The sequence below is a fragment of the Panthera leo genome, chromosome D1, assembly GCF_018350215.1.
Source record: "Panthera leo isolate Ple1 chromosome D1, P.leo_Ple1_pat1.1, whole genome shotgun sequence".
Classification (NCBI taxonomy): Eukaryota; Metazoa; Chordata; class Mammalia; order Carnivora; family Felidae; genus Panthera; species Panthera leo.
Window position 1 is genome coordinate 48,394,653 of NC_056688.1, and position 15,702 is coordinate 48,410,354.

General features: G+C 36.3%; 1 protein-coding gene and 1 long non-coding RNA gene across 4 annotated transcripts in view; one reads left to right on the forward strand and one right to left on the reverse strand.

Annotated features, from left to right (window-relative positions):
* The window catches only part of LOC122201112 (disks large homolog 2-like), a 1,368,059-nt gene that overhangs the window by 859,209 nt on the left and 493,148 nt on the right, over positions 1 to 15,702 (forward strand). The gene's annotated exons all lie outside the window — the stretch shown is intronic.
* LOC122201118 lies at positions 7,417 to 15,621 on the reverse strand. The gene is made up of 2 exons (XR_006194086.1): positions 15,383 to 15,621; positions 7,417 to 7,591 (listed from the first exon to the last, which is right to left on the reverse strand). It is a non-coding gene; the product is annotated as an uncharacterized LOC122201118 (long non-coding RNA).

Sequence of the window (15,702 nt, forward strand, 5' to 3'; positions counted from 1 at the left end):
TGTGCCAGTAATCTTTCTACTATACCACACAGTATCCATGGCATATATTATTATATCAATCTTACATATTAGGAAACAGACCTGATGAAAGTAAGTGAATTCTTCCCAAAAATCCATTTGCTGTTTTATCATGGCATTTCTTTTTTTCTAGTTTTATTGGGTTGGTGTTGACATACATCACTGTAAAAATTTAAGGTTTTCAGCACAGTGGTTTGACCTACACATATTGTGAAGTGATTACTGGAATATGTTTAGTTAACACTTATCATCGTATTTAGAAACAATAAAAACAAAAATAAAACAAAACTTATTTTCCCTTGTAGTGAAAACTCTTAGGTTTACTCTCTTTTTTTTAAGTTTATTTATTTATTTTGAGAGTGCATGCATGTACATGTACATGAGCGAGGGAGGAGGGGCAGAGAGAGGGAGATAAAGAGAATCCCAAGCAGACTGCACACTGCCAGCCCAGAGCTCGATGTGGGACTTGAACCCATGAACCATGAGATCATGACCTTAGCCTAAACCAAGAGTCAAACGCTTAACCAACTGAGCCACCCAGGTGCCCCAGGATTTACTATCTTATGAGTTTTCCTATATATGATACTGCAGTGTTAACTATAATCATTGTGATGTAAATTTCATCAGTACTTATTTACCTTATAATTGGAAGTTTGTATCTTTTGACTACCTTCCTCCAAGCCCACCTCCAGAAACTCCCCTGCCTCTAGTAACCATAAATCTGATCTCTTTCTCTATGTGTTTTTTTAATTTTTTTTTAGATTTCACATAAAAGTGAGATAATAAAGTATTTTTCTTTAACTTATTTCACTTAGCATAATATTCTTAAGATTCATCCATGTTGTTGCAAATAACAGGATTTCATTATTTTTCATGGATGAATAATATTTCATGGCTGTGATAATATTCCAGTGTGTGTGTGTGTGTGTGTGTGTGTGTGTGTGTGTGTGTGTGTAAAGCAACTTCTTTATCCATTCATCATCAATAGACACTTAGATTATTTCCATGTCTTAGCTATTGTAAATAATGATGCTATGAACATGGGGGTGGGAACTACATTTTGAGTTAGTGTTTGTCTTCTTTTTAAAGTTTATTTATTTTGAGAGAGAGAGAGCAGGGAAGGGGCAGAGAGAGAGGGAGTGAGAGAATTGCAATTCACTCTGCCAGTGCAGAGCTCGATGCAGGGCTTGAATCCACAAACCATGAGTCATGACCTGAGCCGAAATCACGAGTCAGATGCTGAACTGACTGAGCCACCCAAACACCCTGAGTTAGTGTTGTTTTTATGATATATTCCCAGAAGTGGAATTACTGGACCATACAGTATTTCTTTTTTTTTTTTTTTTTTTTGAGGATTCTCAATACTATTTTTCATAGTGGCTATACTGATATACAATCCCACCAAGAGTGCACATCCTTGCCAGCATTTGTTATCTCTTATCTTTTGGTGATGGCCATTCTAAAAGGTGTGAGATGATATCTCATTATGGTTTTGGTTTGCATTTCCCTAATGACCAGTGATGTTGAGCATCTTTACATGTATCTTTTGGTCATTTGTATATCTTCTTTGGAAAAATAACTATTCAAGTCTTTTACCCATTTGTTTGTGTGTTTTTTTTCTCTATTGAGTTTTCTGAGATTTTTATATATTTTGGATATCAACCCCTTATCAGATATATAGTTCGCAAATATTTTTTCCCATTCTATACATTGTCTTTTCACTTTCTTGATTGTTTCTTTTTGTGAAAAAACTTTTTAGTTTGATATAGTCTCACCTTTTTATTTTTTAATTTGTTGTTTGTGCTTTAAGTGTCATCTCCAAAAAATTATTGTCAAGACACAAGTCAAGAAACTTTTTTCCCTATGCTTTCTTCTAGGAGTTCATGGTTTCAAGTCTTACTTTTAAGCCTTTAGTCAATTTCAAAATAAATTTTGTGAGTGGTATAAGATAATGGTCAAAAGTTTCATTCTTTTTAATGTGAATATCCATATTTTTTCCAGCACCATTTATTAGACTGTCTTTTCTCCATTAAGTATTCTTGACTCACTTGTCAAGCATTAGGTGACAATGCTTGGATTTACCTCTAGTATTTCGATTCTGATCCACTAACCTATTTGTCTGTTTTAATGCCAATACCATACTGTTTTGGTTACTACAGCTATATAGTATAGCTTGAAATCAGGAAGTGTGATGCCTCCTGCTTTGTTCTTCTCTCTCAGCATTGTTAATCCTTAAAAAGATGCAAATATATAACAGTATATCTTTGTGAAAATTAAACCTACTTGGATGAAAGTATAAGATTAAAGCCAAAGGCACATGCTGCATGTTTTGTGCAACTAGTTATGTAACATAGAATATATTTTTATAAAGATCAGAGGACTTGATATAAAATATATTTCGTCTTTAATTAAACAGATTTTATGGCAAAGTTATGTTACTTCAGTTGTTGTACAATTGAAGACATTAGCACTTGTCATAGGTAATGTAATAAGGGACTCTCTGTTACTCAGTGGTTCCAAACATTTTCTTTGGCATGTCTGAAATCATACAATAAGTTCTGGAAATATTGGTGAACCACTTTATAAATCTGTCCGATAGTAAGTTCGTCATTGTTTGATGGTGAGTAAAATGTCCTTGCAAAAAGAGGTACTTGTGTAATTATTTCAATTACGTAATTCTCACTCTTTCATAGGACCCAAGCTGAATCTAGATTTTCCAATTATCTCCTTTGCAAAGAGACCCATAAGGATAATCAAATGAAACACTGAGACCAGATATCTGCTGAAAATGCCCATTTGAAACTGATGAATTACAATATGCTGATAAATGAATTTCTGAATTTAGGGTTAACTGTTTAGATTCTTAACAGATTACAACTGCCTGTGGATGTTATATTTTTAAATTTCAAAGTTTAGTTTTATGAATAGGCTGTGACAAAGAAGGAACGGGGAGGGGGGACCAGAAAAAGCTAATATGTTTCAAACTAGATCATGAACATAGGATTGAGAAAAAAAAGTTTCTCCAAAATGTGTTTTAATGAGTGATAACTGAATATAGTGAAGAACAAAACACCAAAATGTGAGAAAGAAGTAAATTATGCTTTATTATAAAAAATAGAACATCGTCTTGACTACACAGATTACAATTTAATGTATTTTCAAACAACAGCCACCACTAATGAGGACAATTAAGAGATCAAACCTGGTCATGTCGTTCCCCTCCTTAAAACTCTTCAAAGGCTTTCCATTGCCCCTAATACAGTGTCCAGACTTCTTTTTTTTTTTTAATTTTTTTTTAACGTTTATTTATTTTTGAGACAGAGAGAGACACAGCATGAACGGGGGAGGGGCAGAGAGAGAGGGAGACACAGAATCGGAAGCAGGCTCCAGGCTCTGAGCCATCAGCCCAGTGCCCGACGCGGGGCTCGAACTCGCAGATCGCGAGATCGTGACCTGAGCTGAAGTCGGACGCTTAACCAACTGAGCCACCCAGGCGCCCTGTGTCCAGACTTCTTAACACAGCACCTCTGGAACCTTATGAGCCTCTATTTCACTTAGCTTCTCTTCTTATTATCTCCTCATAACCCATTGGCTTGGCTCCTTTGACTGTAATGATCAAGGCTGTGTATACTTTTCTAGAAGTTCTGCTTAGAATTCCTCTCAGTGCCTAGAATTCCTCTTACTGCTTGGAATTGCTCTCCCTGTCTCTCTTCTTCTAGCCATTTAACAGGACTCAGCTCCACTATCACTGTCTCCAAAAACTTTTCCCTGACCTTACTGTCTGCCATTCCTCTGAAGCACTGGTTTATGAGCTCCTTGAGGACAGGAACTGTGTCCTCTTCATGTTTATCTTTCCCAGTGCTGATGTCATGTATTGAATTGAGTCCTCTCAAAATATTTTGAATTCTTAAATCATAGTACCTGTGTATATATATTCTTAATTGAAAATAGGGTTTTTGCTGATGATCAAGTTAGAATGAGGTCATTATGGTGGGCCCTAATCTGATACGACTGGTATCCTTATAAAAAGAGGAAAGTTGGACACAGGATCACACACACACAGGGGACATCATGTGAAGATGAAGGCAGAATTTGGGGGGGCATATTCCTATAACCCAAGGAATTCCAAAGATGGCCAGCAATCCACCATAAACTAGGAGAGAGACAGGAAGCAGATTTTCCTCCACAGTCCTCAGAAGGAATTGCCCCTGCTGATGCCTTGATCTGCACTTCTGATCTTCAGAATTCTCAGACGAAAAATTTCTGTTAAGGATTCAAGTTTGTGGCACTTTGTTCTGGCAGCCCTAGAAAACTAATAGCGAGTAGAACTGAGTGTTTTTAGTGAATGAATGAAATAACCTACCACTTTATTTTACTAACCTGAACCCTTTCCCTGCACAATTAAGGCATGCTCATGAAAAAAGTATTCAGTAATCTTTAATTCATTAATAGATTTTAAAAATTAATTTTGAAATATCTGCTTCATTTATAACATGCCTGGAGAACATAGATAAAAGCATTATTATTCCCTCTACCTTCAAAATGATAACTGTCAGCATAGAGGGGGGGATGAAATTTTTTTACGGCACAGCTGGCAGTTAGATGGTACATACCATAGCAATTGTTTATGGCAGGTACCTTTTCTGGTTAGTTGGTGTCCATACTACACCAGCTATTACCTGTTCTAAATATCAAAACTTCCTTTAAATAACTATAATTAAATGTAGAAAATGATGTGTCATTAGAAGATAGCATTCTATGTGGTCATGGAGAGAGATTACTTTAAATTTAAAAGGGTGGGGATTAGGAAAGACTTTGCAGAGACCTATTCAATTAACCCTTCATGTTTTCCAGTCTGCTTTCCCCAGCAACAACTCTGCCAGCTAGGACATTCCCATCAATCTTCAACATGTGAGATAATTTTTACATCTTTTAAATCATCGTTTACTTTGATGGCTTTTATTCAGAGGTGAATGTTAATGACCTTGGTTTGCACTGGCAGCTAGAATTGACCTGGGAAAACCACACAGACAGATGCAGTTGATAGGTAGAGGCAGTGTCTATCACTTAGGTTATATTTCAATGCTGAAAGCATGGAAGATATTCCATTTCAAGTACAATAAAACAGACTGTAAAACAGTAAGAAAGCATCTAATTGCATTCTGTCATATGGCCCCATGAGCAGTCAACTATGATTGGAACTGGTATTTCATTTATAAGGATGAAAGCAAGTTATGTTGATCATTCTTGGAGTTAACAGAGTAAATATTTTTATATTTTTCTATTGTTCCTTTAAACAAAATAGACACTGATGTACTCTCCATTAATTCTTAGGCATTCAACATAGTTATTGGCACATTAAAAATATTCACTATGAGTTATTTTGGTGCATTTTTTTTTTATTGAGTAAAGTACTCAGCTGAAGTGTACACATCTCTGTTAATGTGATATGCTTTAAATTTAAAATAATACCTATGTCATATGGTCATTTGGTCTTTTAACAATTCAATCATTAAACTATTTATTGAGAAATTACTATATGCGAGTGCCATGCTAAATATGGTCTACTTTATGCAACTCCTGCTTTCTAGGATCATATAATTTAGTTGGAGAAAATCAAAGCACAAAAAGATTATTTTATAAAGTTACTTAATCTAACTACTTACACTTTCTATGCTTATACCCAGACAATTGCTAAAGGAAAAAAAAATACATATCAGAATAGTGCAATCATTAATTCGTAGTCATTAATTAGACAATCAACAATTCCTTACAATTTTTCTGAATTTCTCTAATCAATTATCCCTTCTATTTTCTATAATAGCTCTTTCAAATTTCTGCACTTTCTTCAAATCTCTAACCTCACTAATTCCCTCATTCTTGGCTTAATTTCAAACAAGCATAATTTCTTGTTATCAGAGTAAATTGAAGATGAGAGCTCCTTTAGTGTCCTGACATTAAACCTATTATCCTAACCTTTATCTGTGTCATCCTTTTGTCTTCCCTCCTAATTCAGTGGAGAAAGTGTCTTCCTGTCCCCAGTCATTCATTTATCCCAAACTATTTCTTAGGTTCAGTCCAGGGACTAAGTGTACATTGGTGAGTACAAAAGTTAGTTTCTTCTCTTGGAGCTAGTATTTTGCTAAAGACTATTTGTTGCTTTCCCCTGAATTATTTTCATTTTCTCAAACTGTGGGTCTTTTAATGCATTTTTCCCTCTGCAGGATGTTCTCTCCCCAATTCCTCCTTTTTATCCTGGGTCACTTTCATCTTCCAGGTCTCAGATTGGATATTAGGACCTCCAGTCAGCCTTCTCTGACACTCAAGATAGGCAACCCACCTCTGTGTGCCCGTAGCCCCTGTTCCTCTCCTACCAACATTTACCACACTGAGGTGGTTTGGTTTTTCTCATTTCTTGTCCTACCCTCCTCTAGAAAGAACCATAGATCTCTGATTCACTGATATAATCACATTGTTTAGGCTAGTCATCAATAAATGTTTGTTGAATTGGTTAACTCATTCTATTGAAATAGAAGTGAAAAGGCTGATATATATCATTGGTTCTACTGAAGTTCAACTTAGAAATGAAGACCCTTGTGAGTTTGAGTTGGCAAAGACCTGAGTGTTCTTGAAAATTAAGTTGGTGAAGGTATTTCAAATGCGGAGAACAAGGGTAACAACACAAGCTAAATCAAAACACTACAGCAAGGTCAGCTTGCCTGGGGGAAGCTTAGTAGCAGGAAATAAGGAATAGTGAGAAAGAGTATGCATATTATATTATATAAATATAATATTCACTGAGGCTTCTGACAAAACATAATAACTACTGTATTATACTTTATTACAATAAATATTGCCCAGTAACTGTCTGCCAGATATTATAATAGTCTCTGGGATCTACTGGTGAATAAGTGTGATGTCAAACATTAAACAGCTTCCAGTTCAATCTGAAATATTAATTTAATTGGAAAACACAGAAGACAGGAAAGGAGGTCAGTTTTGAAGGGAAGTTACGAGTGCATTCTTTCAAGCTTAGGAGTTTAAGGCGAGAAATCAAGCCTGAAAGAGTGTTGGAGGTACAGGAAGTTTGGACACCTAGCCATGGTAAATGAGACAAGAAAGAGAGTATAGAGAGAATGAGATTTTGTGGAATATACTTTGGAGAATATTATTTTAGAGTGATGGTCATTAAATTTAGCACGCATCCCTGAGGTTTCTGATTCAGGATATCTGGCATGGGCCCTCAATTTTGCAAGTCCAACAAGCTCCTACATGATGCTAATGCCACTGGTATGAGGATCACATTCTGAGAATCACTGTTTTACAGCAATAAAATGAAGATAAATAAAATGAGGAGAGAAGTAGTAAGAGAAATAGAGAAGAAACAGGGCAATCTCATGTGAGTATAGGAATGAAAAAGCAATAGGTAATGTTTTATGTAATGCAGAAAGAGCAAAGGCCCATCAAAATTTTTCTGGCCTTTTGGAAGAAAATTCTGTATTACTGGCTGGGCTCTTTGCCTGCTGGAACTGGTTCGTAGTTACCTCAGTCATCTTCACAGGAGAGAATGACACTAAAACAAAAAATAAAAATAAATAAATAATAAGTAAGATTTCCATTGGAAAGAAAGGAGATAGATATGCACAACCACTCAGACCATAAAGATTAGATGCTGTCTTAGTTTACTGGGACTACTGTAACAAATTACCACAAACTGGGTGACTTGAAGCAACAGAAAGTTATCTTCTCAACATTCTGGAGCCTAGATCTGAGATCAAGGTATCAGCAAGATTTATTCCTCTGGAGAGCCCTGAGAGAGTTTGTTCCATGTCTCTTTTTCAGTGGTCGCTTGCAGTCCTTGGCACTTTTAAGTTTATAGATACATCACCACAACCTCTGCCTTTGTCATCACTTGCACTGTTTCCTGTGTGTCTGTTTCTGTGTCTAAATTTTCATCTTCTTACTAAGAAAGTATAGTCAGCATAAACTCATCATAAATTGATTACATCTGCAAAGACCCTGTTTCCAAATAAAGTCACATTCAAAGTCACCAGTTACCTAGGACCGTAACATATTTTTTGATGAGACATAGTTCAACTCAGCAGATGCCACTTGAGTCAGTTGTGATGTATTGAGCAAGATGGATAAAGATTGAGAAGAATGTTTCTGATAAGAAAACAGTAATGTGGTGCTGGCACGTCTGGGTGGCTTAGTTAAGCATCCGACTTCAGCTCAGGTCATGATCTCAAGGTTTGTGGGTTCAAGTCCTGAGCCCAACTCTGTGCTAACAGCTAAGAACCTGGAGCCTGCTTTGGATTCTGTATCTCCCCAATCTCTTCCCATCCCCTGCTCACACTCTGTCTCTCTCTCTCTCTCTCTCTCTCTCTCTCTCCCCCTCTCTCTTTCTCTCAAAAGTAAAAATAAATATTTAAGAAAAAAGAAGAAAACAGCAAGGTGAAAATTAGAAAAACCACTAAAATAGAGTCGAGAGGCCAGAAGGGGGAGCTCTCATGCCTGACGCTTGTGGTCAATTGCAGACCCAAAAGGAAAGATATACCTTGCAAGGCCTTTGGACTTTAGCTGCTATTTTTGTATCCCAGCAGAAGGAATAAAGCTTTTCCTTTTCCCCTGGCAACAGCCCAATCACTGAGAGACTCTCAAGTCAGCCAATGAAAAGTCACTATACTCCCAGTTTACTCTAATAAGCTTTTTGTTTATAACAGCCCTTCCAAATTTCTCCTTTCCTCTACAAAAGAGTGCTTCTCTCCTTTGTTCTCCAGACTTGCCTATGGTTTTGCTATAGCTTGTTTGTTCTGAATTGCATTTCTCTTCTATTGCCACATAAACTCATTTTTTGCTGGTAAAATAACTGGCAGATTTGTTTTTAAGGTTAACATTAACTGTAGGTAACCGTGTAAAAGCTTCAGTGCTTAACAGTGAGGAGGCTGGGGGAAGTTCAAGGTTAGATGTTCTCAGGCTAGGACAGAGGCAGGGTCAAAGCCAAAGAAGAAAAACATCACGGTAAAAAGTTTAATATTGGGTGCTGGGGGGAGAAATAATGAGTAAAGTTCCAGAGTAGAAGGAAAGGTTTAGGTTTAGAAAAAAAATGAATGAGAAAAACAATAAAACACGGGACTTTTCACAATAAAATAGTCAAAGTGATGTGCTAAAAGAATGAGTGGGAATTTTGAGGTACATAGAGAAAAAGTTTGGAAAATTGACTCTGTTAAGTTACTTGGGTGATCTGTGAGAGATTCTTTAAGCAGAATTGAGCATGCTTAGCCAGTGCCATGGAATTTTAAACAGAACCACTTCATTCAACCCTAAATTTTGTCTTTTGGACACAGGGAGAATCCAGAAAGTGAGTAAACAAAGCTTTGGCTTTTAATTAACCATGCCAACAGTGCCCAGTGAGATTAATTAGTCTTTCAAATTAAAATGAAATGTGCATTTTTGGTATTTATCTAAGCAAAGTTATCTTTCTGGAGGGGAAGAGATGTCAAATAGTCTGTTATCTGTGTGGACCAGATTCACAGGTAAAGTTTTGTGTGTTGTTTTTTAACTGAAATGCTTGCACATTTCGAAGCTAAAATGACTTCATGGGTGGGTGTTTTCTAAAACAGGTCTTTTCTAAGCCAGGGTTCAGGACGGATTCTGTTTCCTTTACTAAAAACATGTAGTCAGAATGTACAGAATGTTTTCTGTAAAGCAGTAAACACCTTACCTAGCAGATCCTAGATAAACTCTGAAGAAACAGACTGCTTAATAATATTTAGTTGTTTGGAGAAGCCCCAAGAGTATTCTCCTGGTAAAGTCAGATAAAATGAAGTTGAACCAAGTTATTGAATGGTTATAAGACATCATGGGAATTAATTCTTTATGCCCACAATGAATATCTTGGAACACTGTAATGGTACAACTCTTTGAAACATTTGAGTTTTTATTCTGAGCTTCTCAAGCACAATGCATCAGTCTCTGCTGCCAAGAATTTTGCTTTCAGTTCCCCACCCCTCATTAACACCTGCTCTCCAGTGTAGGCAGGCAACAACGGAAAAGGGTGAACCATGATCTGTTCCTCCTCTTGCTCTACTTTATAGCATGAAGAAAAGGTTTTGTGTGGAACAAGGTTAAATTAAAGGTTTTAACAAGATTCAGACATTCCTTTTCCTATGCCTGAATGTCCTATGCTAACCTGAGGAGTTTCTTTTTTTTTTTTTTTTTTTTGATATATGAAGTTTGTTGTCAAATTGGTTTCCATACAACACCCAGTGCTCATCCCAAAAGGTGCCCTCCTCAATACCCATCACCCACCCTACCCTCCCTCCCACCCCCCGTCAACCCTCAGTTTGTCCTCAGTTTTTAAGAGTCCCTTATGCTTTGGCTCTCTTCCACTCTAACCTCTTTTTTTTTTTCCTTTCCCTCTCCCATGGGTTTCTGTTAAGTTTCTCAGGATCCACCTAAGAGTGAAACCATATGGTATCTGTCTTTCTCTGTATGGCTTATTTCACTTAGCATCACACTCTCCAATTCCATCCACGTTGCTACAAAGGGCCCTATTTCATTCTTTCTCATTGCCACGTAGTACTCCATTGTGTATACAAACCACAGTTTCTTTATCCATTCATCAGTTGATGGACATTTAGGCTCTTTCCATAATTTGGCTATTGTTGAGAGTGCTGCTATAAACATTGGGGTACAAGTGCCCCTATGCATCAGTACTCCTGTATCCCTTGGGTAAATTCCTAGCAGTGCTGTTGCTGGGCCATAGGGTAGGTCTATTTTTAATTTTTTGAGGAACCTCCACACTGTTTTCCAGAGTGGCTGCACCAATTTGCATTCCCACCAACAGTGCAAGAGGGTTCCCGTTTCTCCACATCCTCTCCAGCATCTATAGTCTCCTGATTTGTTCATTTTGGTCACTCTGACTGGCGTGAGGTGATATCTGAGTGTGGTTTTGATTTGTATTTCCCTGATGAGGAGTGATGTTGAGCATCTTTTCATGTGCCTGTTGGCCGTCTGGATGTCTTCTTTAGAGAAGTGTCTATTCATGTTTTCTGCCCATTTCTTCACTGGGTTATTTGTTTTTTGGGTGTGGAGTTTGGTGAGCTCTTTATAGACTTTGGATACTAGCCCTTTGTCTGATATGTCATTTGAAAATATCTTTTCCCACTCCGTTGGTTGCCTTTTAGTTTTGTTGGTTGTTTCCTTTGCTGTGCAGAAACTTTTTATCTTCATAAGGTCCCAGTAGTTCAATTTTGCTTTTAATTCCCTTGCCTTTGGGGATGTGTCAAGTAAGAAATTGCTACGGCTGAGGTCAGAGAGGTCTTTTCCTGCTTTCTTAACCTGAGGAGTTTCACTTTGGTGGGGATATGCAAGAAATATGGAAAGAGGAACCCAGCTGTAGACGATAGGTGTAATCCCGGATTTCTGTTTGCACATCACGCGTTTGTCAAACACATCGGTTTTTAATTGCCTCAGGAATTAGGTGTTTAAGTTTCACCTGTTTGTTTTCTTTACTCGCATTCAGAAACATCCACTAATTTTACTTCCCTTTGTGATTTTAATATTTATATATTTCTGTGTCAGCTTTGTTTATTACTGGCACATGCATAGGCATGTTTAGTACTATTCTTAATAGCCAAACATTCCACAGTAGATTATGTTAAGGTCAGTGTTTTTGGTGAGACCTACCAACTGTTTTCACTGTTTTATAAATGATTAGTTTGTCATTACCTGATGGTCCAGGGCCATTTCTTCAAAATGGATGCTAATTTCCAAAATGATGATCAATTCTATAAATTGGTCACCTCTGTAAAATCAATGTTTTTGCTATTTGTAATGCTCTTTACTTACATCTTCATAATCCTCACTGTATTTATCTTGTTAGAAACCTTTCTGGCTTATTTTAAGTACATATGTTGAGGGTTTGCCAGGCGTTTCTGTCTCAGTTTCCAGCCCCGGAAAGCCAGGATTTTATGAGCATTGTGTAATGTAAGTTAGGGCAGCTGACTTGTTAGTCCTTTTGTCAGCCGGGAATCCAGAGGATGTGTTGGTTTGAAAGGTGTGTTCTCTGTTATTGGTTTTAAATTAACCTTCAAAGCTCAGCCCAATTCCTAAACCTCTTGTTGATTCTTCTCTTCCTCTAAGTAAGTCATGTTCTCCTCTGGGCTCACATAACACTAGTGCCATTATAGAACTCGTTCTAGCCAGTTAAATCATGTCAAGGTGTTTAAATATCTTTTTCTCAAGACAACCTGAGAGCTTATTGAGAGCAGAGAATTTTTATTTATCAAGCATCTTTTATGTGCTAACTACTATGGAACATGGATATACTTACTCCTTCATCACAGACGAGACCATTGTGGCTCCAATTTATATAGTCAGTTGATGAAGCAATCAGGATGTGAAGCTGGGTCTGCTGTTGCCCCATTGCCTGCTCAGTGGTTGGCATAAACTCTGTGCAGACTCGGGACAGAGATCAGAGTTCACCTGAGGCATGTAGTGCCTCATACAATTATCCACTCCAACCAACAGTGTCCACTTTTTTAGCTGTTCCTTGTTCATTAAGGCCACAAGCTTCATCTCTTAGGGGAGGCTTTCTTCCTTGTCTTATATTAATATGTTTATTCATTGTTCATTATTCATTCCTTTTTTATTTTTTTAAATTTTTTCTAATGTTTATTTATTTTTGAGAAAGACAGAGCACAAGCAGGGGAGGCACAGAGAAAGAGAAAGACACAGAATCCGAAGCAGGCTCCAGGCTCTGAGCTGTCAGCACTGAGCCCTACATGAGGCTCGAACTCACAAACCACGAGAACATGACCAGAGCTGAAGAAGGACGCTTAACCGACTGAGCCATCCAAGCGCCCCTCATTCATTCCTTTAATACATAATTATTAGGTCACTATATAACTGGCCTTGTTCTATTGCATAAAATAAAATGACAAAAATCCCTGTTTTTATGAATTTTATATTTTCATCAAGGAGACTGACAATAAAAAAAATAAACTACATGGGTGACATATGTTACAAGGTGATAAGTGCTAAGGAAAAATGAAAAGTAGATCAGTATAAAAAAGTGGGGTATATGGTTAGAAGACAGTATTAAATAGGAAGTGAGGTTCAGGATCCTAGAGAAATCAAGATTTGAACAAAACCCTGAAGGAAGTATATTCCAGGCAGAGGAAACAGCTAAAGCAAATGCTGTAAGGTAGGAGTATGTCCACCGTGTTGGAGAGGTATCAAGGCTACAAGTGTGTCTAGACTGGAATAAAGGAAGAGACTATTACCTAATGAGGGAATAGAATGGTCCTATAACATAGGCATCTGACCCTGCTTTAACACTGTATATGCAAGAAACACCCAGTGCCTCCGAACTGATAAGTTTGGATTGCTCAGTGTTTTAGCCCATATTTGTCTTCATCAAGCATTCCTCCAAAAATCATTGGTACCATCTAGGCTTAGAATATTGCTTCAGCCAGGTTCAACCACACTCACTCATATGGATGTCTATCTCTATAGTGTTTTGGTCAATCCCTTCCTTTACATTATATTGACTACACTTGATAGAAACTGCTTATACAACTCATAGCAGGTACTCAGGAGATGTTTGTTGAATGAATGGGGACAGGTTCAATCTTATAACACAGATGGATACCCCCACCAGTAAATAAAGTTGTGTTCTGGTTGTATACATAAGCTACATATTTACTTATGTTGAATTAAATATCAAGTATATGGCTGAGTGTTGATTAAATGCTGATTACTTTTCAATGTATCCATGTTCCATCAAAGTCAGAGAAATCAAGGAAAATTTCCAATTCTGTACCCTCAGAAACATTTTCTTGTTCTTAATAAAAATAGCTTGTTTCACCTTGAGCAGAGTCACCAGTTAAAAAGAAGTATTTAAACCTAATTTCAAGGGATAAAATATTTCCTTTTTAGCTGATATGTTTATGTCTACAGTATAGTGATTTTATTGCCTTGGTACAATCTTCAGCTTCACATGTCAACTGCATAGTTACTCCCTTTGTTGGACTTAACCTTATTTATGGTGGTAATTTGTTTCCTTAGCTCTTCTGTAACTCAGTCAGCCTGTGACATTTACTATTATTATAGTGGATGTAAATCAGAGTCCCCAAATATATCTCAACCTTTTCTTGACAGTTTGAAATGACTTCTGTACAATTACAAATGCAGTAGATTGATCCTAGCATGCAGGTATAAAACTTTTATAAATTTATTTTTTAATTCATCTATAATAATATATAAATGTAAAATAACCGTTTTGAAAATATAAGGTGAAATGTATTTTAAATTTCATAGGAAAAGCTAATTGGGAGCATTTTACTTGCTTGGTCATCTTTTGCTCAAAAACAAATTCTTTAAATCTGAGGTAAATATATTTATAGATCTATGAGATGTCAAAGCATCAATAAAGAATAATTACCCACTTTAAGTAGGAAATTAGGTAATAATTATTTTAATTGCCCTATCAATTTAAATCCATTTTCCATTTATTTCAACAACTATTATAGTTAATTTAACAAAAAATTATTTCATTTCAAATGTAATTTCAGAGGTGTTACTTTATAATTTACTATGCCATTATTTCTCTATATCTAATCATTTTTGCCATTAAGAACCCTATTCAACATTTATTCAATAAAAGTGTAGTGGAAATGGAGTTTATTTAAGTAGTTTCATTGTTGTCATATAAAGTGCCAAAAAATTTCATGATTATTTTATTGTAAAATGGGTATGTTTTTTTTTTAAACAAGATAGCTAGGTGGATGTTTTGTTAAAAAAAAATTCTTAAGCCAAGTAAGTTACAGAAATTTCCTATGCCTTTAGTAACAAATCCTTTGATTTATATCTTTATGAGTAATTTGCTGGTAATTATTATAATTTGAAATGTAATGAATAAATGTGCTACAAGTATTGCACTGAATTGTAGTCAATCATATTCTGAAAAGGATTTTTTTTTATTTTTACACTTTCAAAAGTCTATCAGTCATTCTTTGAAAATGGCTCCATAAAGATTTTTAAAATAACTCTATTTTTATCATTCCATAGTTTAATATAAATAAAAGTTTTGTCAGCTATACTACAGTATACATTTATCTCTCAAAATTGGAAACAGCCATGTTTAAAATGATCTGATATTCTGTAATTTGTTATAAAAATAATAGAGTCACACTATATGATCTATTTTTGCTTCTTTAGACTTTGTACAGGAATGATTAATTTCTTGTGCGTTACAAGTCTTACTATCAGTTAATAAGTGCCAGGAAGTATGAAAGTATGACAGGGTGGACGCAGAAGAAAATACAAAAGACAAGCATCTCATTTCTTTTTGCCTTACCTTCTCTCTGAAATGATTACATAAATATCTAATGTATCTTCCTTGTGGCTCTTGTCTCAGAATTTGTGGAATTTTCTAATAGCTGTGCTTTTAATCTTGAAATATCAAGAGTATCTAGGTCTCTACCCAGATGATTGGCAATACTTCTGTTCTCTTTGCTAGAGTAACAACAACAACGAAGAGCTCATAAACTCAACAGTACAGGGCTGTACTTGGGCTTTGCCCAGCTCACCTAGGATTCTTCCACATCCTTTTGCCTGATCCCTATTCTGGCCAGTCACCCATTATGAGCTAATTGTCTAGGCAACAACAGTTAGGTG